This window comes from Zalophus californianus, chromosome 1 (assembly GCF_009762305.2).
Source record: "Zalophus californianus isolate mZalCal1 chromosome 1, mZalCal1.pri.v2, whole genome shotgun sequence".
In the NCBI taxonomy this organism is placed as follows: domain Eukaryota; kingdom Metazoa; phylum Chordata; class Mammalia; order Carnivora; family Otariidae; genus Zalophus; species Zalophus californianus.
Window position 1 is genome coordinate 9,957,455 of NC_045595.1, and position 20,987 is coordinate 9,978,441.

The 20,987-nt window shown below is 57.2% G+C and overlaps 1 protein-coding gene across 4 annotated transcripts in view; it reads right to left on the minus strand.

The window, feature by feature from the left end:
- ADGRL1 (adhesion G protein-coupled receptor L1) overlaps window positions 1-7,169 on the minus strand; it is a 44,000-nt gene extending 36,831 nt beyond the window's left edge. For 2 of the 4 annotated variants that reach the window (XM_027582891.2, XM_027582890.2), the window contains exon 1: window positions 6,147-7,165. The gene's annotated coding sequence lies outside the window, so the exon portion shown is untranslated. Of the gene's footprint in view, window positions 1-6,146 lie in introns of all 4 variants that reach the window. The other 2 variants (XM_027582894.2, XM_027582893.2) reach the window with 2 other exon arrangements.
- Between the last annotated feature and the right edge of the window lie 13,818 nt (window positions 7,170-20,987).

Consider the following 20,987-nt stretch of genomic DNA (forward strand, 5'->3'; position numbering starts at 1 on the left):
AAGACCAGCCTCCAGCCTCCTTTCCACACGCCTGGCCGTAAAACCTCTTACCTTTTCCCCTTTGAGCCACCACCTCTTTCTGACCTCAGGCAGGCCTCTCCTCACATACTCTCTCTCCCCTCCACTTTATCCCTCCAGGCTGCAGCTGGGAGGCCCCCTCCCCCAGGAAGCCCTCCCTGACTTACAGACTGGCCGGGTGCCTCCTCTAAGCTCCTTACCACAGGAGGTTGGTACTACGGAGGCCTCCGGTCCGTTTCCACTTCATACTGTTCACTGCCCATCCCAGAGCCTTGCACTTCGAGCATGACAGGGCACAGCTGAAAGAAGTGGTAGGAGCCACGGCCCAAGGCACAGGGTGGGAGGTGGCAGGAGCCTCTGGGCCTCCAGATGCTGGCAGTGAAGGCTCAGGGTGGGGAATAAAAAGACCAGAGGGAGGCGGACATGATGTCCAGCAGGGCAAGAGGGAAGAGTCCCAGGGTCCTACGTTCAAATCCCAGCTCTGCCCACTTCGGGCTGTGTGATGAGGCCATGTTCTTCCTCTGAATTCTGTCCCTTCCCCAGGGAAATGGGATGGAAGCCTCCCGCGGTGGCCACAGGGCTTGGAAGTAATGTAAGGCGACCTCACATATCCTTTTAAGAACATCTAGGTACCAGGCACTGACCTAGGAGCTGGACAGACATCCGTGGATGAGCCTCACACAAAGAGCACTAAAGAAGTCAATTCTATGATGTACTAGTTTTGTGGAGTAAACAGGGGCTCTGGGGTGTGTGTCGGGGGGAGGGGCAGTGAACAGAGGGGGTGTGCATGTGTACAATTTAAAATAGGGTGATCTAGAAAGACCAGACACTTCAGCAAAGCCCCGCAAAGCTCCGCAAAGGGAGGAGCCATACAGGTGACCAAGGAAGAGAAAAGACTTCCTGTCGGAGGGCACAGCCTGTGCAAAGGTCCTGGGGCTGGCCGATGCATGTTTGAGGAAAGTGAGGAAGCCAGTGTGACCAGTGGCATGAGCATGGGGCAGTGGGAAGAGGTGAGGGCAGGGAGGTGACAGGGACAGACTGTACCAGACTTGCCATGTCCTTAAGTGCAAAAGCGTGACCCAAACGGGGCTGCTTCTCTGCTGAGGAGGGTGCATCCACAGGTGCCCCAACTTCCACCACCGAGGGCAACTGGGGGGCACTCTAGGGCAGGAGCTGTCCACCTAGGGCCCAGTGACTGACTGTTTTTGCACAGCCAGTGGACTAAGAGTGCTCTCGCCACTTTTGAAAGGTTGTGAAGAAGAGGCAGAGATAGAATATGCATGACAGCATATTCTCTGTCCACCTGCCCGTCTCCGGGATTTACCGTCTGGCTCTTCACAGAGAAAGTCTGCTGACCCCAGTCCTGAGTGGTGGTCCTCAACGTGGGACAATTTTATTCTCTACCCCAGGCTGTTTGGCAACATCTTGGGACCTTTTAAGGTGTCTCAACTCGGGGTGGGAAGGATGCTACTGGTACTTAGAGGGTGCAGACCAGGGATGCTGCCCAAAGTCCTAGGATACCCAGTACAGCCCTCACAAAGAATGACTGGCCCCAATATCCAGACTGCCATGTCTGGGAGACCCTGGCCTAGAGAGCCGGCCCTGGGCCCCCTGGCCTGCCTGCACCGCCTCTCCGGTGGCGGGACACGGGCACCCGCTTGGCTTCCCGACTTGCCCACTCCTGACTTCCAGGGTATTTTGAGCGTCTGAGGGAGGGGCCCTGGCTATTTTTAACTCTGGGGGGCAGGGCTATTTTTAGCCTCAGCGTCTTTTTATTGAAATTTTTATCTTCCCCCAATTCTGGAGTTCAGGGTGGGGAAGCAGAGGGCTTCTGCTCTGCTATTTCGCCAGGGCCCACACAGCCTGAAACAAGCGTGAGGGTCTCACCCCATGAGAGAGAAAGAGGTTGCGTCAGTGCCCCCGGAGGAGGGACTGCTCAGGCCTTGACCCTGGGTTTCCTAGCCCCTGCATGAGCAGAGGGCCCCTACGTTTCCCACCCCAGGCTCTAAACCCCACAGCGCACACAGAGTTCCATGGGCAGGTGGCTCCATACACGTACCCTCAGCCACTGGGGCACCCACAAGGCCACCTCAGAGAGAGTACTCACAGGTGGGCACAGCGGACAGGTGCAGAGCTGGCCTGGTCAGGCCCCCAGTGGCAGCCCTCAATCCCCGCAGAGGGGCAGGATGGATGGGGAGTTCTTGTTATGCATAGCCGGAGGACTCACCTGGGAGTCTCCAGTCCTTTGACAGAGCCCCTCCCATTCACTCAGGTAAGATTCCCTGAACACCGACTGTGGGCCAGGGAGGAGTCTAGGCATCTTGGATCCAAAAGCAAACCTTGAGTAACAAACTCCCTGAGCACTTGGATCCTGGTTGGGATGATAAATAAACAGGCATAATAAATCAAGAAATTACAGTGTGAGAAAAGCCATCCGTGCTCAGAAAAGTCAGGAGGTAGGTGGGAGGCTGTGATTTTAAACAGGCTGCACGGGGTAAAGGTTACTGGGGGGGGGGGTGACATCTGAAGCGGGTGAAGGAGCAAAAGCCTTGCAGATGTCTGGGTGAGAGTACCAGGTGGAATAACAGCCAGTGCAAAGGCCCTGGGGTGGAATCGTGCTTAGATGTTGGTGGAGCACCAAGGAAAGAGGGAGCGAAAGGGATGAGGTGATGGGGAAGATCATGCAGGGCCAAACCCCAAGATGCCCCACTGCCTGCCCTGAGGCAGTGCCTGGACGCAGGGGCTGCTACCTTCCGACTCCGGGGCTGCCCCCTCCCCAGCTGGGACCCCGGCCACTCCAGAAAGGAGACATAAGCTTTCTCCCCGACTCCTGTGATACAAGCCTCTTGACTCAAGTCACTATGTGTGGCCAGACTGTGAGCTCTGTGAGGACATGACCAGGGCACTGTCCCACGGCATCGCCAGCACAGTGCCTGAGAGACAAGACACTCACAGACTGCATGAAGAAGTGCCCCCAGCCTGGTCCTGAGGAGCCCCGTGCACACACGCCTGGGCACACGGCTGCAAGTGCACGTAAGACATAGACCCTGCTCCTGTGTAGAGCCACAGACGCACACGGGCCGCCCACACTGCGAAACTCACAGCACCAGCACCCAGGAGACCCCGACCAGCATAGGGCTAGCCTGCTGGACACGTGGTCACACACAGGCTTAGCCAGGTCACCATCCAAACCACACACGGAACACACACAGACATCGGACGGAGGACTGGATTCCGGGGGTGGTGAGACCCCTGCCCCCATGGCTCTGTTCAGCAGCAGCCTCCTATCCGGGGACCCTGCTTTCCTCTTTCACGGGGGTGGCCAAGACCCAGCCCAGGCACCTCCAGGGTCACTGCAGCCAGGTCCGCTTCCAGGGAACCCCCCCACCCCCCAAAGAGGGGTCTGGAAGAGGGGAAGTGTCTGGCGTCTGGAAATCGGATCCTCAAGAGGCGCCCACATAGAAACCGGAGCCTTGTCCTTGGCCACACAGCTGCCTGGAGAGGTAGGAGGGAGCAGAGCCCTGGAGCTCCAGCTCCCCACGGCTGGCGGGTGGGGACCAGGCGGGTGGGGACGGCAGGGATCCCGCTCCTCCTCTTCCTCATCGGGGTACCCACTGCAGCCGAGCAGCACAACCTCCTGGGATCAGCACCCCCCCACACCACCAGATGCCCAAGCTGGGGCTGAAACACCTCATGCTCTCCTACCAACCAGGCGGCGTAGGGTGGGGGGTGGGGGGTGGGGTACAGGGAGGCTGCAAACTCCAGACGCAGGTGGCTCTCACAGGTGGAGGTACAGGGCCCGGAGTCCAGACAGCTTGATGCAGACTCCAGAGCAGCCAGGGAGCCTGCCAGCCCCTCCCCCACATGTCTGGAGGGTTCTCCTAGGCTCCCTCAGGAGAAGGGGCTCCCCAGGGCACGCTGGGAATAGAAACAGGGCTTCACGAGTCTCCCTTCCACCTCCTCCCTACAGGCACGAGGGCCCAGGTACACTGGTCCCCAGCTCCCCACCCTCCCTAACCCTGGGCAGCCTCCAAGCCCAAGATCAGGCATTAGCAGGGGGTGATCATGCCTTAAGCCAGCTCCCCAAGAGTGGGGGTTGGGATGGGTGCGCTGTGGAGGGACGGCCTAGTGGGGCATTGGAGGGCAGCACCAATGGCATGGGGCGGGCACCGGGGTCACTGAGGGAGAGGAGGAAGGCGGGCCCTCACATGTGAGCAGATGCACACATATGTGGCTCAGTGCAGGGGTACCACTGCCGCCAGCCAGGGATCGGATTAGTTCCCTTTTCTGCTTTCCAGATGATTTTTCATCTCTGTAATTAATGGGCAAGTCAGTTCTGAACGGCATGGCAGGCAAATTGCTAGTTAGGAAAATCACGGATAATTTTCTCGATATGATAATGAAGGTTGTATTCCTTTTCTTATTCTCCCTGTTTTCATCCTACTTTTAAGTAATAAATTTGGCATTAGAGGGTGGGGAGAGGAGAGGAAGGAGAAGTCACCTGCCCCCACAGCTGGGGCCTGACCCAGGCCCACCCGGAGTCCTGAGCCCCTGGCCATGGGGCAAATGGAGGGGATGAGAGATGGGGACCCTCCGTGGGGCACCACAACACCCTAAATGATCAGTTCAGGGTGTCAAGCCTAGAAGAGCAGGTTGGAAGGCAGGGAGCCCCCAAGCTGTTAGCTGGGCTGAAGGGGTTGAGTCTAGGGTCAGGTTACAAGCTCTTGCCAGCCCCTGGGGTGCTGGAAAGAAGAGCAGAGATGGACAGCCTCTCTCCAAGAAGCAAGCAGCATTGAGGTCAACAGGCCTTGAGCAGACATCACCCTTAGGAGTCCCCCACACCTGTCCCCACACTGTCCAAACCCTTCTCTGCAATGACTCCTGTAGCAGCTAAGGGAACAGAGCAAGGAGAAAAGGGAGAGAGAGAAAGAGAAACAGATAGAGAGAGGCGGAGAGGCGGCCAGCCATCTTGGCAGCCATTTTGAACCCCTCCCCCTGCTCCCCCAGGCACACCACATGTTTGGATGTGGGCAGACAAACCCAGGCTCTGGGTCCTGCAGAAGCAAGGAGGAAAGGGGGCCCTGCCTCCAGACTGGGACGGCGGGACACCCAAGCAGCTGCCACGGCCGGGGAGGGTCATGGGGGGCGGTGGTTATGGCTCAGGGACGTACAGTGAGGTGCTGGGCGAGCATGGGGCTGGGTGCTGACCTAGACCGGACGGTCAGGGACAGGGCTGCGCGTAGGGGGCTGTGCCAGCAGGGTGCTGTCTTCAGATGGGTGCCAGGGGTGCACCGGAGCAATGCCTGCAGGGGCATTTTCTGGCCGAGGCTGGAGCACCCACAGCACTCTCCACCCTCTTCTGGTCCGGGCTTCTGTCCCAGGACCCTCAGAGGCGAGGATGACAGTCGAAGCTCCATAGCTCTACCCAATGAACACCCAGGGGAGAGGGAGGGCTCCCCCCGTCGAAGCCCGAATCGGGGCGGCTCAAACCCAACAGCTTCCCATGCACAACCGGGGACCGCGGTGAGAGAGGAGACGCCGCCGCGCTGCAGCCGGCCGGACCCGCAGACAGACCCCTCCCCATCCACCGCGTTTCTGCCTCCCGGAGAAAAACAATCCGCGGCCCAGCATCCTGCGGTGCCAGCCCCCGACACAGCTCCTCCGGGGGCCGGGGCCCGCGCACAGCGCGCACACGCACCCTCTCCGCTCACACCCAGACACCTACACAAACAGGGCGCCAAGCACCCGCGCGCACACGCACCGGGGACACGCAGGCACCGCCGCGCCGCTTCCCCACAAAGGCTGGCGCGCGCGCGGGCACACGCAGCCACGCGCGGGCACACTCGCGGTCCCCTCCCCCCGCCGGCACCCCGCGGCCGCCCATCCGCACCCCCGCGTCCCCGGCGCTCCGTGGGGGCCGCCCCTCTTGACCCCCAAGCCGGTGGGTATGAAGTCCAGGCCGCCCCCGACTCCCCTCCAGCTCAGGTGCGGGAAGTCGCGGCTCCAGCCATCCCCTCCCCCTTCGCGGCCCGGACAGGCCTCGGCTCCGGTCCTGCCCCCATCCGCCTCGGCCCCCACACCTGTCCCAGGTGCGGCGTCCCCCTCGCCCTGGGCCCGCAGACACTCACCTGTCCAGCGCAGCTCTGGGGTCGGCCCTGCGCGTCTCTCCTGCGGCTCCGCGAACCCCGGCCCCCCGCCCGGCACATCTCCCGGAACCGGAGCGGGGGGGAAAAGGGTGAGGGGTGGCGGGGCGAGGGCGGCCTCCGTGTCCCCTCCTTCCCCCGGCCCAGCACCGCCGCCACTAACCAAAAATTTAAAAAAATAAATAAATAAATAAAATAAAAAAAGCGGATTACACGGCTCTAGAGGCGGCCCCCTCGCGGCAGCGGAGGCTCGGGGCTGGGGGCGAGAGGGTCCGCGCCCCTCCCGGGAGGGAGGCGGCGGAGGCGGCGGGGCGGGGGCGGCGTCAGAGCTCCGGGGGCTGGGGCGAGGCGGAGCCCCCCGAGGCGGCGCCGACAGCGGCCCGCATCTCCCCCGCAGCTCCGCGGCCCCGACGGAGGCGGCACGTGTGCGCCCAGGCGACTTCCCAGCCCCCTCCGACGGCGGCGGCGGTGGCCGAGGGGTTAACGGGCCAGCCGGAGCGCCCCTGCAGCCCCCCGCCGCCCGGCGGCGCCGCTCCGGGGCCCGCGCGGCCCCATCCGCCGGGGCCTCCTCGGCAGACGGCGGGGCGGAGGCGCCACAGCGCCAACAGCTCCCGCGCCGACGGCTCGGGCTCCCCGCAGTGGCCGCGGGGGGCTCGGATTGGGGGCAGGCGGCGCGGAGCTGGGGGGGCGCGGCTGGAGGCGGGAGCGGCGGCGTCGCGCCCCCGGGGCGGCCGGAGGGGGGGCGCCGGGCCGGGCCCGTGGGCACCGCAGGACGCGCGGACCGAGCCGGCGCCGGGCACCAGCAATGACAAGCCGCCTGCTCGCCCCTCTCCCCGACGCACCCGCTGCGGGAGGGGGGCGGAGGGCGCGCGCAAAACCCGGCCCGGAGCCGCCGCCGGGGATCGGCCGCCGCAACCGGCGCGAGCGCACCGGGGGCCGACCCGAAAACCCGGACTAGAATTTCCTTCCCCCTGCCTCCTCCAGCCCCTCTGGAAAAGCGGAGAGAGGGAAGGCGACGTGCTGGGTCGCTGCGTCGGAACGGGGAGTGGGGGAAGGGAGACGGGTGCAAGGAAGACCCGGAGAGGATTTCGCCGGCAGTCAAGTAAAGGAAAGACGCGGAGCCGGCGAAAGGAGAAATGGAGGAGCTCTGGAAGGGGTACGCAAAACCCGGGTCGGATTAGACAGAGATGGGAGGAAGGTGGGGGGGGGCGGGGGGAGGTAGCTGCGACAGGGCCAAATGCAGCCGGGGCACGCAAATTTGGGGCCGGATTCATCCTCGGGAGACGGAGTAATGCGTCATGCCTAATGCAGTGGGAGCAAGCAAGACCTGGCCTAGAATTCCCAGACCTGGGCTCGCAGGGGGCTTCAGGAAGGGGCTGCTTAGTGGCCGAGGCGGCACGGACTGCCCCAATCTTTCTGGCAGAGACATGCAAGGGGGAGGGGCAAAAGGAGGGCTTGACTCCCGCACGAAGGAATCCGGAGCGCTGGCTGCAATGAAGCAGGCTGGTAAAAGCGGCTTCAGGATCCAGAGAGGCGATGCGAAGGGAATGCACTGAGGAGGCCGCTACCCTAGGAGACTAGACCTACAATAAAAGGCGGGGGAGGGACGCAAAGCTTGGACCGGAATCCGCGACACAGAACAAGACCCCAGGAGAGGATCCTGGGCAACCGGACAAGGGCTTGGAGCTGACGGGGCAGCAGGGGCGGGGAGGGGAGTGTTAGGTGGTGGTTGTATCTATAAACGCCTCAAAAGTCTAGCTTTGGGAGGGGAGACGGACGGGGGGGGGGGCGCGGGGGAGGGTGGAAAGAAAAAAATTGAATTTTAGGTTCTTGGCAAGAGCAAAAACCCGGTACGAAATTTCACAGCCCAGCAACTACATTGCAGCTGGTGGACTTGGAAGAAGTAGGGCAAGGAACCAGAGGGTTCCTAGGCATCTGGCTGAGTGAGATGAGGGGCAGATTTCAGGCTGAAGCTGCAGAGGGAGCCCCGCACCCCGTCTCCAGGGTGGGGAAGGCTGTCCAACCTGGCTTGGATCCCCAGAACCCGACTGTCACTGCCAAGACCCACAGTGGGGGCTATAAAACCGGGCCTCAGGCCAAAAATAAGCACTTCAGCTGAATAGATAACTTGGTGCCAGGTGGGGGCTGGGGGGAAACTGGAAGATTGAGGGCTACTGGAAGGTCCTGCGAGGTAAGAGCCGGTTAGGATCTCAGGAGATGGGCACTGGAAGCCTGGCTGCCGGCTGGGCTCCGTTTCATGAAAGATGGGTGCAACTCTCGGACTGTTGGATGGGGAGGAGCAAATCCTTGGCTTGGATCCTCAGGGAAGGGAGTCCATCCAAGCGGGGCCTAAATAGTAAAGCAGCCAGCGCAAGCGAAGTCCAAAGTCCGGGCGAATCTTGATGGGTCCGGAGTGGGCATATGTACAGTGGGGTTTGGTGGAGAAGTAGGGCAGACAAATCCGGATCTGGATTATAGAGGAAGGGAAAGAGCTGAGGAAGGGGAGGAGGGCAAACCCCGTCTTCTGTCTCCAGGAAGGAGAATGCATTGCCACCCAGCTTGGCTCTGCAGAATGGGTGATGAATAGGTTGGAAGTAGCAGTGGGACGGTTTGGGGAGGTAATTACACAAAACTTGGGGCAGACTGGGATGGAACTCTGAGTATCTAAGAAAGCCCAAATTGAACATCTGCAAGCAAATTGACCTGGCCTCTAAGAATCCCTTCCAAGAAGCATCCTGGTGGCTGAACATAGGGAAAACCAGAGACACCAGACTTCCAGGCCTGCTGGGTGACCAGGGGCAACCTCCATGGCAACCTACTGCCCTCCACCCCCTTTTATGGAGAGCCTTCATTTCAAGACTGGGCAGGGATTTTCATAGCCCAGAACCTGGGGACAAATCAGGCCCCAAAACTTCCCAGGGGAGAGAGGGTAGGTGGACCACCTTTGCTTCCCTTTCATGCCCAGGACTGTATGGCTGTAGAGCTCAGACCTTGAATCTGGGTGGTGAGGCCCAACAACCGGATCTAAAAGAACAAACGTGAAGGAAGCCCAGAGGTTGGTGGATGCAGAAAGGATTCCATCTATCTGTGGTTCCTTGACTGCGGGTCTGTCTGGTGTGGGCATGGCGGGGCGTGTCTCACCTCTCCACACCTCAGTTTCCCATTTTGAGATATTCGGTAGCACCTGATAGGACTCATGGAAGGTTTTGGTGCTGGGGCGGGGGGGGGGGGGGGGCAGTGCCTGCGTTCTATAAACCCAGCAGGATCGGAAGGGGGAAAGAACGTGCAGCTCAGAGAAAGCTGGACATCTCCAGAGCCCTCTGGCTCCGAGCCTCCTCCCCGCCCCTCTCCCCCGCCTTGAGCCGCCCACCCACCGCCTCCAGCAGAGCAACCCTAGGAATCTATGAGCTTGCCTAGGAGGTGAGGCGGTTCTAACTTGCGTCCTCCAGGGACTAAGAGAAAGGGTGGCTTTTACTTGTATAAAACGAAGGGGTGGCATGCTTAAGGGACTCCCGGCTCAGTTTGGAAAAATCCCGGCCAGGACCCCTCCCAGCCCCTCCTCTTTCTCCTACTGCTCTTGCTCTCAGCCAGCCGCCATTCCATCCCGGTCTTCTGGCCTCGAGGGCGAGGGGCTCAGGAGGCAAAGGATGGGGAGGGCCTGGGGGCGCGAAAAGAGCCCTGACGGCCCCCTCACCCCCACCCCTCGGCTGCGCAGCCGCAGTGGAGGCTGCGAGAACTGCCCGGCTCCGGGAACCAACGCGTCGGCGCGAGCGCGCAGTCTTGCCGGGGCGCTGCGTGCCCTGCACCGTGCGGGTCTGCACCCGCGTACCGGACGCCCACTCTCCACTCCCAGGGTGACTCTCGCTTCGGGCATCCTACCGTGCGTTGCGGTTCTCCCATGCCCGGCGTGCCCCGCGCCTTGGGTATCCCACGTTCTGTGCACCCTATATCAGAAAACCCCCACACCCAGGGTGTCCCGCGCTGAGGGCAACTCACGTTCTGATCCTCCCATCTGGGGGACCCTGCGTGTTGCGCTCCTTAGCACCTCGGGCACCCCGGCTTCAGACATGGCTCAAATCACTCGTGCCCTCTGTCCCCACCTTGTGCCCTCCATGTGTTGTGTCCACTGCCTCAGATTCCTATGTCAGGGTTCTGCGCCCCTCCACCCTCCCCAGTCCCCAGTGCTCTGCGACCTTGGCCTGAGGCCTGGAGCCCGTGGCCTCGGTGTCCTGCCTCAGGCTCCTTAGGTCCTCAGTGCCTGCTTAGTCCTGAGCGCCAGGCCAGACCTTGTAACACGTGCGAGGGGTGGGGGTGGGGAAGGACAAGGTGGATGGGGATGAACCGCGTTCCTGGACTCAGGAGGAACTGAGCAATGCCCGGACCTCCACCACTCTTTTCCTAGAGCCCACTCAGCACAGGATGCACAATCCTGCAGGTCATTTTACTCTTCGGTTCATATATTCACTCCTTCCGTTTATTCCTCAGACACAGAGCACCCCTTACATGCCCTTAGTGCAGGCATGGGGCTAGGCGTTAAGGAAGCCCTAGTGCCCCAAGAACAAGCCTGGAAGATCTCTCAGGGGCATTCTGGTTCTAGTGGGTAAGGCAAACACAGGAGGCATGATGGAATTAGCCCTGGAAAGTGAGCAGGGTGATAGGGAAGTGGATGGCAGATGTGTCTAAGCCTTGAGGGGTGAGCAGGTGGGGGCTCTGTGTGCCCCTGGCCCTCCTGGAGGCTCCCTGTACCATACCTTGGGCAATGTTTGAACCCCATCCCATCCTATGCCCTCACTCAAGTGAAAAACCAGGTGAAAAGGTCTCAGAATTGGACCAGGAGAATAGAGTGTGGGTGGAGATTAACATCAACTGCTGTCTTTGGGGGTGGGAGGGTTCAGCTTATCAACAAACGTCTATTGAGCACCTACTATGTGCCAGGCACTGTACCAGGTGCTGGGGACACAATGGTGAACGAGGCAGAAGAGATTCTCTGTTCTTGGGGCTGACGTTCTAATCAGAAAGACAGACAAGAAATCAGACAAGCAAAAGATAGAGGATGTCAGATGATAAGTGCTATGGAAAAGATTAAGGAAAGAAGACAGAGGGCATGCTGGTGGCTGCAGTTTTAGATAGGGGAAGTCAGGGAAGCCTTCTCTAAGAAGCTGGGGTTTTTGGATAAAGACCTAAAGAAGTGAGGGAGGAGTCATGGGGAAGGATGTTCCGGGCAGGGAAAACAGTCTGTGCAAAGGTCCTGAGGCAGAAACATGCTGGATGGGCAAAGGATCCATGACACGGCCTGTGTGGCTGGAGGGAGGGAGTGGGGGAGAAAGGAGATGAGGTGGGGAGATGATGGGGCAGATGCAGGGGGCGGGGGGAGCTCTCTGAGGAGGAAACAGTTGAGCTGAAACCTGAAAGCTGAGGAGCCCATCATGTGTGATCCAAGAAGAGTGAACAGCAAGTGTAAAGGCCCTGCAGTTGCAACGGGCCAGACTATTTGAAGAGCACAAGGGCCAGCATGGTGGGACCATGAGACATGGCCTCAGGGGCCATGAGGAGGGTCAGGATTGGATTCTCAGTGACAGGGGGAGCCAAGGGAGGGCTGTGAGCAGGGGGATGTCATGTTCCAATTTAAATGTTTAGCAGATTATAGGCATGGTTCCCCAATAAATACAACATAGACTTACCACATGACCCAGCAATTCCACCCCCGAATGTGTACCTGAAAGAATTGAAAGCAGGTACTCAAAGGGATACCTGTACACCAATGTTCACAGCAGCATCATTCACAAAAGCTAGACGATGGAAACAAGCCAAATGTTCATCAAAGAGTGAACAGATAAACCGAAGATTGGATATCCATGCAGGGGAATACTATTCAGCCATAAAAAGGAATGAAGTCTTGACACACAGTACAAGGTGGATGACTCTTGAAAACACTATGCTGAGTTAAAGAAGCCAGACACAAAAGGCCAGCTATTGTATGATTTCGTTTATATGAAATATCCAGGAGAGCTAAATCCATAAAGACAGAAAGGAGATTAATGGTATTCAGGGGCTGGAGGGACGGGGGAGGTGGACTGACTGCTAATGGGTACAAGTTTCCTTTTGGGGTGATGGAAAGATCTGGAATTAGATAGAGGTGGTGGTCGCACAACACTGCGGATGTACTAAATGACAATGAATTGTTCACTTGAAAATGGCTAGTAGTTAATTTTGTTACATGGATTTTACCTCAGTTAAAACAAAATTACAGGGGGGATTTGAGAAGGAGCCAGGAGACTAGGAAAGTGTCTGCCAGTTGAGAGGCGACACAGGATGCTAGGGCAAAGTGGTCAGATTTGAGACATATCCTAGAGGCAGAGCCAATAGAACGCTTAAACTTTGCACTCCCCCCCCCATCAGGACTGATCAACTGTCATCTCTTGACAGACACACCACTGAGAACTGTAAACACCCCATCCCCCTCACTCCCGAAAAGGAAAAGCGTCCAGGAAGTAGACGCGGTGCAGCCTGAGCCGCGGGCAGGCAGGAATGGTGGTTGGTTCCCAGTTAGGTACGAACTGGGAGGGGCGCCCAACTGCGCTTCCCTCCCCGGCCGCTAGGGGCCGCTGCCCCGCTGCTCTGCGGCCTCCAGGTGAGGAGGCCCCGCCCCTTCCCCCGCTAGGTGCGCAGGAGGCGCGGCCGCCGGGACCGGGGAGGAGGGGGAAGAGCGCAGAGCTGGCGGAGGGGCTGGAGGGTGAGCGGACAAAGTGGGAACGAAGGGAGCGTGTCTGAGGTGGGGGCTGCTGAGAGGAAGGAGACAGCCAAGGGGAGGCTGGAGGTGTGAAAAGATGAGGGAGGAGGAGTCAGCAGAATGGTTGGGGGGGAGGAGGTGTGAGCAGGGGAGAGCTGAGGGCTCTGATGGGAGAGCGGAGTTGGGAGGAGAGCACCAAGGGCACAGAGCAAAGCTGGGGGAAGGAAGACAGGTGAGCTGGTGAGGAGTCAGGGAGCGTCCTAGAGGTGAAGGAATTGCCTTGGGGACTTGACGGGGGGGGGGGGGTGGACATTTGGACCGTGTTTAGGGACGGCTGGGATGGTTGGGGGTGGGCCGACCTGTGGGAAGTTAAGGACCTCAGGGAAGGGGCCCTGTGCTTTGCCAGGCTTGACCGTTAAGGACTGGGGGCGGGGGGGCTGGGGGGAGACTTCTCAGGCCCTGACCTCTTGGGCCAGCCCTGGGGAAGGAGCTTTTGAGGATGAGGTGTGCCTGCCCAGCCCTTCAGTAGAGGGTACGGCCAGGTAAGTGGTATATTGCACCTGGCACGAGGGCTCTCCCTCTCTCCCCTTTGTGCCCCATGCCCCATGGCCAGTATTCCACGTGCATTGAGCCGATGGTGGGCAAATGGCGATGAATAAGACAGATGCAGTCGCAGTTGGCTGGGAGCTAGCAAGGACTTGTCAATGCAAACGTGAGGGACTGTGGGAGAGTACTCCTGGGACGCCCTCCCCAGCCAGAGGGCTCAGAGAAGGCTGCTGGGGAAGTGACCTGTAATCAGACAGCAAGATCCCACAGGCTGAAACATAGAGGTCTAAAGGGACTGCAGGCTCTGTGAGATGGAGTAGAATTGGGAAGGGTATTGAGAAGGGAGGTGAGGGTCCCATGAAGGTCAAGGCCATGGACACAGGAAGGTAGGAATCGATTCCTGACCTTGCACGGGTCCAGGACAGGTGCCACAAAGCCAGATGCCAACGAGGGAACAAAAACATAGAAATGAGACAGGTGTGAGGCAGCGAGGAGGGAGGGTGGCAGCTGTGGGGAGCTGGAGACGCACCCCCCTTTTAAGCCAGCAGCCACTTGCTACTACTTAACTCCAGCTGAGTGCTACCATGTGCAAAGTCAGGCTCGGAGATGCCAGAATAGATTCTTCATGAGAAGCCAGAAGTCAGGATTTTTGTGCAAGCGTCCCTGAGCTTTAACTAGCACCGACTGATCAACTAAGGTGGAATTGCTCCAACCCAGCAATTCCATTCCTGGGTTTATTCCCAGTGGGAGCGGGCACTTATTCCCACCCAAAGACACACATTCATCATCGTCAGACCCTGGACACCCCTGAGCACCAGCCAAGTGGCCACCGACTGGCAAATGGAAAATAATTATATATTTACACAATGGAATACGATGCCGTGATGAAAAGGAACGAACTAGGAATGCGTGGAGAGTCTTGGTGCCTGATGAATCTCAAAACATAATGTTGAGCGAAAGTACAAGACACAGTGAGGATGCACTGCATGATCCCATGACATTCAAGGACAGGCAGAAGTAATCTGTGGAGTCCGGGGACCCCAAGTTTTCCTGACTGTAGACCATTGACATTTGGGGCTGGATGATTCTCTCTTGTGGGAGACCTGTTCTCTGCATTGGAGGATGTTGAGAAGGCATCCCTCGTCTCTCCCCGCTAGATGCCAGTTGTGACGTGTGTCCCTTGTGTGATTGCTTACAATCACCTTCAGGGGAGGGCCGTGGGGAAAGTGATACTTTGGGGTGGGACCATTCACTGGGTAGTGGCCTCAGGGAGCCTCCAAGAGGCTGGAATATTCTATATCTTGAGCCAGGTGGTGGTGACAAGGATGGAACATTATTTTTTAAATTCTGTCTTCTTAAGCTATATTCTTAAGAAGTATGCGCTTCACAATAAAAACACAAGTGACCCTTGAAAACATTATGCCAAGTGAAAGAACCCAGACACAAAAGGCCACCATTGTATGATTCCATTTACAAGAAATGTCCAGAATAGGCAAATTCAGAGAGACAGAAATTAGATCAGTGGTTGACCAGGGCTGGAGGAGGGGGAGTGGGGAGTGACTGTTCATGGGTATAGAGTTTCCTTTGCGGTGATGAGAATGTTCTGGATCTAGGTACCGGTGATAGTTGCGCAACAGCTGAGTATACAAAAATGCATTGAGTCGTACACTTTAAAATGGCTAATCTTATGTTGGGCGAATTATACCTTAAAAAGAAATTATGAGAAAAAAAATGTTAACTCACATAGGCTGTAAGAGACAGGGCCCCGGGCCAGCTGGGCATTTTGTTCTGAGGAAAGCAGATCGGGAGCTGTAGGGATTCTTGGGGAGCGGGGGCTACAGCAGCTCAGAGGCAAAGAAGTCTGCCTCAGCTCGGGGGAGTGCTCCCTCTGAACCCAACCTGTCAGGCCTGGAAAGAAATGGGCTGCAGGTCAGAGGCCAGCTGGCAGACTGTTGAAGGGAACGGAGAGTTCTGGCGTACGAAGGAGGGATGACAACCACTCAGCCCAGCCTCCCGCCGAAGGGACCATCCGTGGTGCTTGCCCAGTGCTCTCTGCAAGCTCAGGGGAAGGTGGGGGCTCACTCCAGCTCTTTGGCAGCCTGCAAAGAAGCAGTCTTCTTGAGGGCTCTCGGCCTGTGTTGGAAACAGGGGGCCATCAGATGGCACTTGGGCCTATGTCTCCCCTCCTGGCAAGGAAACCGCCCCCCCCTTCATCCCCCACTGGGGGCCAGGGGCAAGGAGTGGGTGTCCAGGGTGTGGTTATCCACTGGCTTCCAAAGATCGAGTCAGTGAAGAGAGAAGAAAGCAAGGCAGGACTCCAGAAAGCTGTGGAACATCTCCTGCACTGAATGGTGGCCCCCACAAGATATGTCCACCCAGAACCTGTGAGTGTGACCTTATTGGGGAAAAGGGGTCTTTGTAGATGTAACTAGATTAAGGATCTTTTGATGAGATCATCCTGGATCAGAGCGGGCCCTGAATCTAATGACAAGTGTCCTGAGAAGAGAAGGAGAGAAGATGCAGAGAAGTCCACATGGAGGCAAAGGTAGAGCTTGGAATGATGTGGTCACAAGCCAGGAACCACCAGAAGCTGGGAAGGGCAAGGAAGGATCTTCCCCTAGAGCCGATGGAGGGAGCGCAACCCTGTGGACCCCTGGATATCAACTTCTGGGGGCGCCTGGGTGGCTCAGTCGGTTAAGCATCTGCCTTCGACTCAGGTCTTGATCCCCGGGTCCTGGGTTCGAGCCCCATGTAGGGCTCCCTGCTCAGCGGGGAGTCTGCTTCTCCCTCTCCCTCTGCCCTTCCTCCCTGCTTGTGCTTTCTCTCTCTCTCTCTCAAATAAATAAAATCTTTAAAAAACAAAAACCAACAAACAAAAGAAAACCTTCCTGTCTCCAGAACAGAGAGAATCAATTCCTTGTTTTAAGCAGCCCCGTCTGTGGTCCTTCGGTACCGTAGCCCTAGGCAAGTAATACAGGCCCTGATATTCAATGCCACAAACACGTATGAAGCCCCTGCAGGGGCGTGAGGGACCGTGGGGAAGGCAAGCCCAGGACTCCATCATTCCAGTGTGCTGGGATCACCGTCAGTGGAGAAGAGTGTCAGGGATGAGTATGCGGTGGGGTGGAGGGAACCCCTCACAGCAGAGGCAATGACACAGAGCTGAGCCACATCCCATAGGCGACAGCAGGTAATACAGACACACCAAACAACCAAGTCAAGACCAACCACGTCAGCAATGGCACAGGTGACCCTCAGCTTCGGTGCTGGGGGGCAAGTAAGGGGTGGTAGGGACCGTAGTGAAGAATGATGATAATTGTTAATATTTATCAACACTTGCTAAGACCTTTCCTTATACGATATTAACTCATGTAACCCCTCACATCAACTCGAGAGGCAGGTATTATGGTTATCCCCATTGACCAGGTGGGTTCACTGAGGCACAGGGGCTGTATCAGCTGGCCTGGCTGGAAACACATGATACATTCAAAGTGGGTAATGTAAGCAGAATTCAATGAAGGAACAAATTTTTCAAAGTGTGGACAGATGTGGGGAACCGTGAGGAGTGGCACCACCCCTTGGGCTCATAAAATTGGGGAGCTCTTAACACCCCTAGGTCTGAGAGGTGAGGCGAGGGAGTTGTCAGAACCTGGAGACATCACAGGTGATGTGGATGGTGAGAGCCTGTGACCTATGATAAGGACACAGCGGGGCCCACAGGGGCCACAGCGTGAGGGGCTGAACTGGGGACTAGATACCCTTGCTTCCCCTGTTCCCCCACCTTGGGGGGTTCTCAATGGCTGAAGCCAGCACAAGCCAGAGGACCCGGGAGCCCGTTGGTGAAGTCCACAAAGCCCAGTCTCCTGGGACACCACGCTGGATGGAGAAGTGAGGAGGATCCCTCCAGGTGGGCACACAGAAGATTCCAGAACAGGAAGGTTGAGTGATTCCGACCTGGGCAGTCTGGGTCCAGAGTCCCCTTAACCACTCACCACGTGAGAACCCTGGAACCAGCAAACCTGTGCCCTCTCCTCGGGGGGCCACCCTTGCTGAGTGCCACCCCCTGCGGGGAATGTGACCTCAGCTCCTCAGCGGCTGTATCTTTTGATGGAAAGCCAGGAATACAGATTTTTATGCAACAGTTGCCTGATATTTAAAAGCTGGCAACTCATTACATTTTTTAAAAACCCTGCATGGGCCCAACACATGACATCGGTGGGCTGGTTTGGGCTCTGGGTGACAAACCCCAGGGCTCAGGAGGTGGACATGGAGGGGGGCAAGGCATCCAGGTGCCGGAATTGGGATGTTCAGAGAGGCGGACACGCAAAGCATTCTGGGTGAGATGGGGACCACACATGGACTGCTGGGTTTGACTAGAAGGTGCTTGGGGTGGGGGCAGGGGATGCCTGACGTTGGGGGGATGAAAGTGAACAGGTATTTGGGGTCTAAACTGGGAAGGGCCATTGGAGCCAAGCTAACAGGTTTCAACTTGGAAGGAGAGAAGCCACCGGTGGTTTTTAAACAGCTAAATGACTCAGTTGTGTTCATCTCTACTCCCCACCACCCCATAGCTGGCTGTGGATCAGGCTTTGGTAGGGGTGGGGCGTGGATAAGCGAGTGAAACAAATGAAAGAGCCCCCCCCCCCACTTCTTTCAGTGTGCTCCCAGTTTAGTGGGGAGGGCAGATGCATCAATAATGTCAGGGTACGATGCATCGGGTCATGGTGGGTTAGCCCATGTCTGCACACGTGGGAGCAACGGCGTGTGTCCCACGCCAGGGATGAAGGGACAAGGGCATGGCCCTGCCTTGGAGGAAATGGCCAGTGGTTGAGGGAGGAAATAAAGGGGGGGCGGGGAATCCCAGGTGGTGATAAGAGAATGTAAACATTAAAGCAAGGGGCTCATGTCAGGTGCTGCCGGCAGGCCCAGCAGACAAAGTGGGCCCGGGGCAGGGGGACAGGGAGTCTCCTCCTCCCCTGGGGCCCAGCAGCCTGGCCCGGCCCCCTCCCCTGTCACCCCCATCACACCACCAGGAACAAACCCACGGCTGACATGGATTCCTAACGCGGAGCCTAAGCAGGGGGAGAGAGGGGAGAAAAAACACCCATCTGTTCTCTCTCTGATGGAACACGATTCTTCACCCAGTGCTTAAACCCCGCGCTTCTCCTCCCATTTCCTCTCTCAGCAGCCGCGGTGACGCGGTATAAATCGCTGCAAATGGGTTTTCCCTCCAGTAGCCGTGTTGTTTTAATAATGGTTCATTTTCTGCTCCAGGAAAAAATATTCCGTCGAGAAATTGGCGACGGGGAGGGGGGGTGGCTCATTCTGTGTATGTGTGCGTGCATGTGTGCACATGCATGTGTATGTAAGAAGATTCTGGAACATCCTGCTGAGACATCAAGTGACCTGTCTGGTTGGGTGATGCTGGTCTGAGACCCAATGCATCCCCCTCACTGGGACAGAGGAATTTGTTGAAAACCTCCTGGGCATATTTCTTGAGCACCTACTGTGTACCATGCCTGAACTAGGTACAAAGGGACACAGTGATCTCCTGGCTTCTGCCCTTCCCAGGCTCACATTCTAGAGGGGGGGAGAGCAACATTAAAAAAAACCCTGCAAAACTATGTAATACAATTGTGGAAACTGTTCACAAGGGAGTATTGGGTGAGACGAGAATGGATAACAGGATCTTGGTATAACTGAGGCTCCCGTGCCCCCTGCCCCGAACTGCAGAAGGGACCCTCAAACTGAAACTTGAAGGGCAGATGAATGGAGTTGCAGGAGAGAATGCCATTCGGGTGGAGGAAACTTCCTAGTCGAACATCTGAGACCTCATTTGGAAATAGGGTCTTTGCGGATGTCATTAGTTAACATGACATGCCATGATATCATGCTAAATCGGGGGGGGTGTGGCCCTGAATCCAATGACAAGTGTCTTTCTAAGAGGCGAGAACACACGGAGAAGACAGAGGTAGAGACTGGAATGATGTGGCCACGTGCCAAAGAATGCCAAGGAATGTCTGTAGCTCCCAGAAGCCAGGAGAGAAGCAAGTAAGGATCCAGCCCTGGAGCCTTCAGAGGGAGCATGGCCCTGCTAACCTCTTGATTTTGGACTTTTGGCCTCCAGAACCATGAGACAATACACCTCTGTTCTTTTAAGCCACCGAGCTTGTGGTAACTTATTACAGCAGGCCCGGGAAAGGAACACAGTTGGGATCTCCAGAAGAGACACCCTGATCTGAGTACAAGTGGTTTACCTGGGAGGCAATGGCAGGAAGCCCTGGTAGGGGAGAGGGGAGGCGAGGTAAGGAAGGGGGGCCACCCAGTAAAGACTGTGTTCATGAGCAGGTCACACTGGGATATCTTGGGTTTAATCCCTATGGACACCTGTGGGACACCCACCCCAGAATTATCTCGTGTGAGTGGTGAGGGAGCTGGGTTGTTGATCCACCAACATCCAGCCTTCACTGGGTGAGGTATGCCAGCAGGGGCAATGGGTCCCCCAGATCTGGCTGCCCCAGGCAAGCCTGAGCTGCCTCTACAGCCAGAGAGCCACCAGGCAAAGTGAGTTACAGGTGCTGGTGGTATGAAGCCTTTGGATTGATGTGCATGGTGAGGCAGCAGCCTCGAAATAGCCTCCAATGATCCCCACTCTGTGTGATCCCTTCTCCTCGGGTGTGGATGGGACTCCGAGACTTTCTTCTAAACAACAGAATGTGGCAAAGGTGATGGGATGTCACTTCCAAGATTAAGTTCCAAAAAGACCATGGCTTCCATCTTGGGTGCTCTCTCTCACTCTCTTTTTCACTTGTTTCCAGGGAAGCTAGTGCCATGCTGTGAGGTGCCCTGCGGAGAGGCCCACATGGCGAGGAACTGAAGGAGGCCTCTGACCAACAGCCAGTGAGGGACTGAATCCAGCCAGCAACTAATGAGCCTGGCAGCAAACTTTCCCCAGTTGAGCCTTCGGATGAGACCACGGCCCCAGCCGCCATCTTGGTTGCAGCTCTGTGAGAGACCCTGAGCCGGAGACACCCCGCTAAAGCCATACATACCTGGATTCCTGACCCGCAGAAACTGTGAAGGAATACGTGTGTATCGTTTTAAGCCACTAGGTTTTTTGGGTAACTTGTTATAGGGTGATAAATAACTGGACATGCTGAGTGCCACAGGGATGTGGGGAGGGCGGGGATTGGCAAACCATCTACTCAATTGCTTTAGATTCTCATCTCTCTCTCAGCCCTCACATCCAGTCCATTAACAATCCCTGTCAACCTCAACTCCCAACCAATCCCGAATCCATATACCCTTCCCCACCTGCATGGCTACCAGTCCATGTCAAGTTATCCTCATCTCTCACTTTCATTAAAGCAAGGGACACCCCTCCCCACCAATCTCCATCCAGCTGGTTCTCCACAGTCAGGGAGGGCTTTCAAATCAATCATATATCAGATGGTGGCATGCAGTAGGTGCTCAATAATGATGGAGGGGATTCAGATATCAAGTTAGGCTGGACTGGGTCTCTCTCCTAACCCTTAGGTCAGCCCCTTGCT